Raw genomic sequence first — 8,042 nt, forward strand, 5'->3', positions numbered from 1 at the left:
AAATGATCAGCAAATCAAAAAAGAAAAGTGAAGAAAATGTCCAAAAAAGGACAGAGGGACCCCTGAGGGTTAATAAATCCCATGAACCGCTATTTAAATTACCACTATTATGTTTTTTTCTGTGCTAAATTTAACATTACTGGGGAGGAGAGCAACGCGACTAGAAGTGACAGCGAGAGAGGGCTAGTAGCTTCTCCTCTCCTCTGTCTCAGCGGAGACCGTCACAACATCATTCACTCTTTTAACAAAACAAAACAAAAAGCAATGAAGGAAGAAGTAAATGGACTTACATATTTAAGACCTAACTAAATGTAATTTAAGACCTAACATGCGGCTAATGTAAAGCTAGCGGAGCTTGGAGAGTTGGTTATCTGGTTGCTAGGCGCACACACGCACGCACACAGGTCAGGAGCTGCCGTTGCCATGGCAATGTGAAAATCTGCCCAGAATTTGGCTTCTACATGGCTTCAAACAACTGCAAATTATGAGAAAACCGTTACTTCTTTTCATAAACCGAAAAGACCGTGCCAGACACTGAAGCCAGAAGTTTCTTACAGTCTCTATTTTTATTCAGATATTCCTTAAAATGAGTGAGTAATCTCAGTGCGAAGACAGAGTGAGATTCTTTTGAAAAAAAAAGACGATTACATTAGGTGTCAATGAGAGTGAGACAGGTATTGCTGCCAGACTCGGCACCCCCGTTTAAATTTTGTGCAGACTCTGCCTGTCAAAGTTACATTTTATGAATCCCAACAACTATGTGTACATTTTCAGAAAGAATTATTTGTCTCCTTTTTACGGTTTGGCCGCGAGCTCGAGTTAAAAATAAAAATAAAGGTTATTTTTTACTGCTTCACGCACTCTAGCCAACTGACACTTTCACTCTAACTTTGAAGAAAAAGTGATTTGCACTCCTCCTTTGAGTGCTCACAGTTTGAAAAGTTTACATTTTATGTAAAAACAGTTCTTGTCTTTTTGAGAGAGCAGAAGTTTTCCTCCGTTTTATAGTTTGAATCACATTTCTACGTGCAGGTATGAGAGAGCTGGGTGACTGGGTGAAAAAGGTGCAATTTTGTAGAAAAAAGGTGGGTTTCTAAAGAAAATTCCAATGCATTCCTAATGCATTATTTATTCCCAGTTTTTTGGGAATAACTTTGGGAAAAATTGGAATTTTAATACCAAAAGTCAAAGCACCCCTTTCGGGATCAAGACGCACGTTTTGATGTATATATTACCGGGGTTTTCTCAAAGCTGCGGGACGAGTTACGCGCCGAAATTTGGCGGAAGAATAATAAACCCGAAACAGAATATTAATAGATGCCTCGGAGCTGAGCACCTGTGGCACTAATAACAATAAAACTGATAAGACTTTTGGTGATAAATGGTGTGCTTATTAATAGAAAGCTTTTTTTTTTCTTTTTTTAAATACATTTGTAGAAGTGATTTAAAAAGTGTCCCTCATTCTAAGATATAACATAATACTTTGTTTCCATCAGAATCACAAAAGGTGTATCTCTCTAAAAAACAGGTCTGGAAACATCCCAACTGTGGATTTTAATTCTTCATGTGTGAAATTATCCTTTAAATGATACAAGACAAAATTACATTTTCTTAATCTCTGGAGATCAATGGGACATGAAGGTGGCATTAATGTTTTCACTTCTTTGCCTCACTTTTTTGTGGTAGTAATTTTAAAATAACTGAAATGAAAACAAGGATTCATTTAATGCTTTAACCTCAATTTCATCACAATGCCTGCCTGAATCCTCTTAGATTGGTTTAGTCCCCAAATACTGCAAGCTTTTTTTAAAACTGTCTGAGCTCCTGAGCACACTAAAGAAAATGAAACCACTTACCTTTAATGACAAGGCCTGACCTTTATCTTTCCTCAATTCCAGATAGCTGTTCTCATCAAGATGGCCTTTTTCAGCTTGGAATGACCTTTCATTATATTTCCATTGTTTTTAGGGTAATGTCACACAGTCTATTGTCCATTGTTTATTGTCTAACTGTCACAGCCGGGTGTCACAGTTAACTGTTCAGATGTATTATCTATTAATTAAGTAAATTCCAGTGTGTGAGGCAATTCATACAAATACTCCTCTCCCCTGATGTTAATTTAAACTTTAATGTTATTCATAAATGCAGAATTGTAGTAAAAACATGGCATGTCCACACTTACTGCAGATAATCAAAGACACTCCAACCAGCATCCAAGTTTTGATTAGATATTCCATCAGGCTTGATGAAAACAGAACAAAGTAGTCATGTAGAGATGTCTGCGTATATTAAATCCCAATCAAAGCACCTGGATCCCAGCTCCTGATAGATGGTAGTTTATTTTTGAAAAACAAATCTCACACGATTGTTAGAAGAGGGACCGTCAGATTCCTTCCTATCTGCTGGCTTTTTTTGGCATTCATTACTATTTTAGAGCAGCTGATTATTAGACTTTTGGAGTGTGTGAGACATAACGTACCCACATGTGAGAACTGGAGTGCCTTCTTTCACTCCAGTAGCAGACACACTACACATCTGGATCTCATCCCCTGTAAGGGGAAGCCAATCATCACATACCTGAGCAAACACTCTTGACTTTCTTGGGATTCAGCATTGGAGAAGTTCAAGCCTTAATTACTGCACCCATTTGTTAGAAGTGTAAAGATTTCCTTAGGTATGGTCCAAACTCTGACATTATATTGAGATTCTGGATTGTAGAAGTCAAGCAGGCACATTTTGAAAGATTTTTGGCTTGGTAAAGATTACTGACGCTCTGCAGTAAAGTGCATCTTGAGTATCAAAGGGAAAAATTATAGAGGAATAAGACGATCGCTTCCTTTATACTGTAGCTTGGTGCAGGTCATGGTTCATATCATAGAATATTGTTTTTTTTAACCTGAACTCAATCTGTCCCCACACTCTCTGCCTCAGTCTTCACACTCCTCACCGTCGCCAGGGCCACACATTTGCCTCAAATCCCTGCTGGTAGAGGAGAACTCTTGATCCATGACTGGATCCACATATAATAAAATAATGATAGGGGCCTTTTACCTGCCTATATCTGAATGCCTTTAACAGAATTCTCCCAACTTTTCAACCATGTTGCACTGAATCCATTTCAGAAAAGGGAAACATGGAAAGTAACAGTGCAGAAAATTGAGAACAGATTTCCCTTTTGCATTTTAAATTTGGCTGTGATACGGATAAGCTTCCTGAAACGCCTCATCGCCAGCCAGTACAAGCTACTTTTTTTTTTTTTTTATTTCCCTTGAAGTGCTAATTCAGTTGAAATTATATTTCAATACCCTGCAGGTTAGAAACATCTCTTCACTTGTAAATTGTTGAGGTGGGTTGTATCTTCTTCTATCTATTTATGTAGGTGTGTGTGTGTGTGTGTGTGTGTGTGTGTGTGTGTGTGTGTGTGTGTGTGTGTGTGTGTGTGCTTTTTGGGACATCATTATGAGAAGTTTCACATTATTTGTGTCATGAATTACAGGGAATGTGCAAATGTTCATTATACCAAGAAGGAAACCTGGTTTTGCATGTAACACATCTGCCAAATATTTACAGTACCAGTCAAAGGTTTGGACACACCTTCCCATTCAATTGCAGCAGCCATTCTTTTCAGAGTCCATAGGCAGCAGGAATGAGGAGTAATATCCACAGGCTAACACTGGGTCAGCTGTCTGACTCTGGTACATGAATGAATCTGGTGAGCCCTGAAACTCCCAAGTGGAATCGTGCTTATTTTTCGGTGTAGGGCTGCAGTTCGGCAAGTACGGGAGGTGTCGATGCCAGCAAGTCTGTTTGAGAGCTGGGCTGTGGCCGAAAAGTAAAAAAATGTCCTTTCCTAACCGCTTGTCCTTGACCTCGATGGGAAACGCCACGTAAGATGTGAAGGAGAATTCATAAGGGCTTAGGAAAAGACAACCACAGTGCTGAAGAATCAGTCTGCCCTTACACAAGGCTGCATAATTATGCATCGATGAATGTTACTGACGTGGAATGGTGCGTCACTTGAAATGTTACTGCCGCAAGGAATTGTGGGATGGCATTATCTCCTTTCCTTTCGTAAACGATGGTGCAGTCTACCCTATGCTGAAGGAGATAAGAAAGGAAGTATTGAAGCATTTAGATTCGACCAGCTCTTATCACGGCTGCCACTCAGATACTTCCGGGTCATTTCACTCAGTTAGGAACCTTCTGAATGAAAAGACTTTCTGCCAGCAGCAGATGAGGTTTGTACTGGTGAATGGTCTTAGAAGCGAGTGCACACAGCTATGGTAAGCCCCGGCGGGAAAACATGTATCAGACAGTCACCACCTGCACTGCTTCACCAAGGTAACACTATTAATGGTTGCAATGCTTTATGTGACTAAGAGTTTGGTAAACCTAACAGCTGAATAGGTGGGAGGAGACGAGAGCTGTTGCCATGTTTGACTTTGGAGTGGAGGATATGGTTATTACTCACAAAAGTGCCAGTATAAAAGATTAGTTTGTTTATTTTTTACCTGCAAACCGTAATTTGTGTAATGTCAGTTGCACGCCGCATGCCACCTTTGAAAGACAAATCTGGCAGCTAACATGACACATAAAGAGAGAGGAACATCTGCTAAATGTGGCTATAACAAGGTTAGCTCCACAGGTAGAAATAAATGACCTGTGTGTGTCCAAACACATAAGCCGTCAGCACAGATTAAAACTAAAAACAAAAACACAAAAAAACATCATGCTATCTGCCTGCTGCTCAAGTTAACAACACAGGCTCGCTCATTATTACAATCCAAACATTAGCATGTGAGAAACTCCTGCTCTTTCCTCAAAACATACCAGGCACTGGATTTATGCCAGATGTGATACATTAATGCAAAAGCTCACATGTGAGATGACTGCAGTGAAAAGAGGCAGAGCTTCACTCCTGAGAAACTGTGTCAATACAGGATTATTTAGTATTACTGATCAGTCACAAGTCCACAGTATTGTAATCCCACATCACACAACAGTCTTGAGGACAGTTGCAAGTCATTAATATAAGAATCTCTCCCATCTCTGCTGGGAATGTGGCGTTTCTAAAATCCTAGCTACAGGCCTGCCTGACATACAGGGGTCAGCAGGCAGAAAAACACTGGCACAGATAATCACTCATATTCATCAATCCACCTGACAAGAAAGGGATTTAGAGGAAAACCATGCAGGTAGCATGTTGTGGGGAAAACAGCACTTATGCTCTCCTGAGCCAAATTTTGAGTATGTGTGTGTGTGTGTCGGCGAGTGTATCAAAGACACATTCACGTGCTCTCCAGCAAAGTATTGAATGCACGTACGGTGTTTGTGGCACTGGGACGTGCTTCTTCTCACAGATCTGAGGTGACAGGCAGCTATTCTGTCAACCATGGACAATGCAGCAGCAGATTTTGGATTAGTCTTCTGATTGCAGTGGCAGCAGGTGTGCTGACTGAGAGTGGATGGTGTTGACGGCAGTGGTGAAAAATACCTGACCTGCCTGGAACAGTCACGCTATCTGGTGGAACTTGTGGCAGCTGCTATAACAGTGTATTTTTTTGGAAAAGTACTGTAAACTGTTTCTGGATGGAGTTTGAAATGAATGTGCAGAATGAATGTGTGTGCGTGTTTGTGTTATCCTCAAGATGAGCTAGTGACCTATCTGTGCTTTCCTTGTGCATGTGGTGTACATTATCATTTCTACTTGTTCTTTTGTGCTTTTAGGAATTTTATCATAACTTATCTCTGGGTGAAAAAGTTTCACACCACTAAATGTCCAAAGGTCTCCTCTCCTCATTAGCATCTCTTATCTGCCCACCCAGCCAACAGTAATCAGTCAAGATTGGTCGAGTCAGGAAGAGTGAGGGATGAAGGGAAGAGGCGACGGGTAAACTTCCTGTGGAATGTGCCTTTTTTTATCCAGCAAAGGGTGGAGTGCTTTTTACAAACAGAAGAGGGGAGCATTTTACCCTATTTCTTTTTTTTAAATTATTTGTGGTCACAGTACACTAAGCAAGAATACTTCCCTGTGTTAGTAAACAGATACAGTCATTTCGGAAGATAAGACTTTTTTTTTCCGGGGTGAGGAAATGACCTTGTGATGTCAAAGCCTTGAGTGAATCAGAGTACATTTAACTCGTTGATAACAGTGAGAAAGTGGCAGCAGTTGGCTGTTATGTCAGAAGGTTATTTTCATTTTAATGGTGTATTTCATCATGTATTTTGGCTGCCATCTGGAGCAACGGATCTGTGTCAAGAGTGGCTCAAATTGAGAAGCTTTTAGATGCAAAACTTGAAATAAAATAACTAAATAAATCCAATTTTTAATTAGATTTTCTAATTTTTTTAATTAGATTCCATGAGATCATAGGTTGGTGTGTGCAATTGATTTTGTGTTTCCTTGAAGTCAAAGGAGGATCTTCTGCTCTCTTATGTCCTCTTTGTTGAAAAAATTTTCACTTCCTCATAGCATGACATCCATGCCTTCTTGTTTTTAATAACTGTCCACTTATTACATAATTGGCATGTGACATGACCAACTGCTGATAACAACAAGTTACACATTCAAAGTTGTTACTGTAGGCACATTCAGGAAAAAAGCCTTTAAAAAAAAAAACCTGAATGATCAGGCAGTGGTTGTAACATTACGCAGGCCTTGTTTGGTGAATTGAAACATATAAACAAAATTAAATTACCAGTGTGGATTTAAACAGACAGTTAGTAAGAATTAAAAAAAATCTCACAGAGGAAGCAGTGTCCATCAAGTGTGCAGCGACCAGACTTATTTTTAACCATTCAACCAATGTCTAAAATGTAATGTAATGTCACTAGAGTTGAATATATTTGGTTAGTTTTTGATGTCTGATCAGAGGGGATTCCTCAGATGACCCTGAGATCACTGTCCCAATGGAAAAACTGTCAAAGTAAAGGTCATTTCAGTTTTGATCTAGAGCAACTTTCTCATAAATTAAGACAAGTGTTTAAATATCTGCATCCATAAAGAATTCACTATACAGCAAATCGACTGAATATGCCCTCATCCCACATGCCATTAATAACAAATGATACCACTGATGGTTATGAGTGGTTCAGCACCAGTTATATTTTCATTGGTTTAGGAAATAAAATGAGCAATTTGACGATTCCTTTATGAATCGTTTTAATTTTTTTAATTTAATTTCCTTTATTTTATCATCAAATTATGAAAGTGCAGACCATCAGCTCAAATAAACTCCAGTTACTGCTAACAGATGATGCCAATACTGAAAAAAGCTGGAAAGTCAGCAGTGGTGATTATAACAGATATTTCCACAGCTTAAAGCTGAGATGTGGTTCATTTTGTATAGAAAGTTCACGTTGCCGTTAGACACCACTTTCTGTGGATAAAAATATAGCTGCTTGTTTTCAAGAGTGACCGGAACAGCTATCTATTCCACTTTCATCACACCGCCTGGCACAACAGACTGCATTCATCAAATGTACAAAAACCCCTGGTGCCTTGTACTACCACACTAATGAGTAGTCAGCAGAGTCCTTGGGCCTGACCTCAGATTCCCTTGAGGACAGTGAGCAGCAGTAACAACAGCAAAATGGATACGATGGCACTGCGACGTACAGATGGTTTCATTATTTCCATGTGTGACATGGCTGTTTGGGAGAATGGGCTGTAAGATAAGTGTCACCTTTCTCCATAATGATGGCTCAGGCAGTGGATTACACATTTCTATCAACATGAATACCAGCCCTGTTGTAGAGAACCTGCATTTTTTTTGTTGAACTGCAGAAAACAAAATGCTTCTATCATGAGACTTATCAATTAATAAGAATCATATGATGTCATAAAAAATCTAAGCAAATCAAAATTTTTACTGTTCTCAAGGAAGTAAAAATTTTAAAATTCCCCTCCTTTCTAGCTGTGCTCAATGACCGATTTCCTCATACATGCATTTACACTCACATACACAAACATGAGTGAGATTACATTATTTATTTTTTTCTTTTGACATTTCGTATATCCTTGTTCATTTTTGATGACAGAT

This window comes from Seriola lalandi, unplaced genomic scaffold (genome assembly GCF_002814215.2).
Source record: "Seriola lalandi dorsalis isolate HSWRI2012SDOR001 ecotype SW California unplaced genomic scaffold, Sedor1 jcf7180002054945, whole genome shotgun sequence".
NCBI classification, from domain to species: domain Eukaryota; kingdom Metazoa; phylum Chordata; class Actinopteri; order Carangiformes; family Carangidae; genus Seriola; species Seriola lalandi.